We start from the raw sequence: 1,213 nt of genomic DNA, 5'->3' as shown, positions 1-1,213 counted from the left end.
TGGGCTTTCTGGAAACCTGAGAGATCCCTCTTGAATCCTATGATGGGATTTGGTTCAGGCCGTTCCATCCTTGGGCTTGAATCTTCTTCTAAAGTCGGATACTCGCAGATGGACGGGCTGGAAAACCTCTGACTTGTAAAATTCATAATTTCTTGCTCCGTGGATAGTTTGGCTCGATTCCAATTGGGCTGGACTCCTTATTGAGTGTAGAATCTAATAAGATTGGTTTCATGGTGAAATTCCTTCTGGTTGTAGAGATATACGCCTTGGACTGAACCTCGGTCGCGGGGACCTCCTAGATGGCCGGTTTGGACGGTTTGGTGAGACTCTGGTTGAACCATGGATTTCGTGACCACAACACTTTGTGGGGAATCAAGCCATTCGTATTTCTTTGATTTTCGAGTAAAAGTGGCTGTGAAAGCGCATTTACTCGGTTTTTTTTTTTTTTTTGAGCTGGTGAATGTGACCGTGAGTCATTCACTCGCTTTTTGGTGCCTTTTCTAGTTGTGGAAACGTCGGAGGTGTTTCGAGTTCCAAGCTCGTGGCACTGGTTCGCTGGTTGAGATTTCGAGATGGTAGACCCCGGGTTTGACTATCTCGGTGATCTTGTAAGGTCCCTCCCAATTGGCTCCGAGTTTGCCAACTTTCCATTCCTTCGTATTCTCGAACACCTTCCGCATAACGAGGTTACCTAGTTCAAGAGGCCGAGATTTAACCTTCTTGTTATAGTAGCTCTCGATCTGATTCTGATAGTTCTGAATGGGAAGTAGTGCTTGGTCGCGTTTTTCCTCGATGTCATCTAGGGCGTCGAGGAGCATATCGTGGTTGAGTTCGACATTCTGCGGCATTTTGGAATGGCGCAAGCTCGTCACGTTTACCTCAGCGGGTGCCATTGCTTCTACTCCGTAGGCCATCGAGAAAGGGGTAGCCTTCGTTGCTCCGCGCGGGGTTATTCTATGGGACCACAGGACTCCGTCTAGTTCATCAGCCCAGCAACCCTTCTTTAAGTCGAGTCGCTTTTTGAGTCCGTCGTTGATCGTTTTGTTAGTTGACTCGGCTTGGCCGTTGCTCTGCGGGTTTCTCGGTGTTGACATGTTTAGACGGATTCTCCATCTGTCGTAGAACTCTCTGAAGTTATGCGAGATAAACTGTGACCCGTTGTCGGTGATTATTTCGTAGGGGAGCCCGTGCCTGCAGATGATGTTTTTCCAGA

The sequence above is a fragment of the Brassica oleracea genome, unplaced genomic scaffold (assembly GCF_000695525.1).
Source record: "Brassica oleracea var. oleracea cultivar TO1000 unplaced genomic scaffold, BOL UnpScaffold01641, whole genome shotgun sequence".
Taxonomy (NCBI): domain Eukaryota; kingdom Viridiplantae; phylum Streptophyta; class Magnoliopsida; order Brassicales; family Brassicaceae; genus Brassica; species Brassica oleracea.
The sequence above is the reverse complement of the archived record's forward strand: the minus strand, read 5'-3'. Positions refer to the sequence as shown.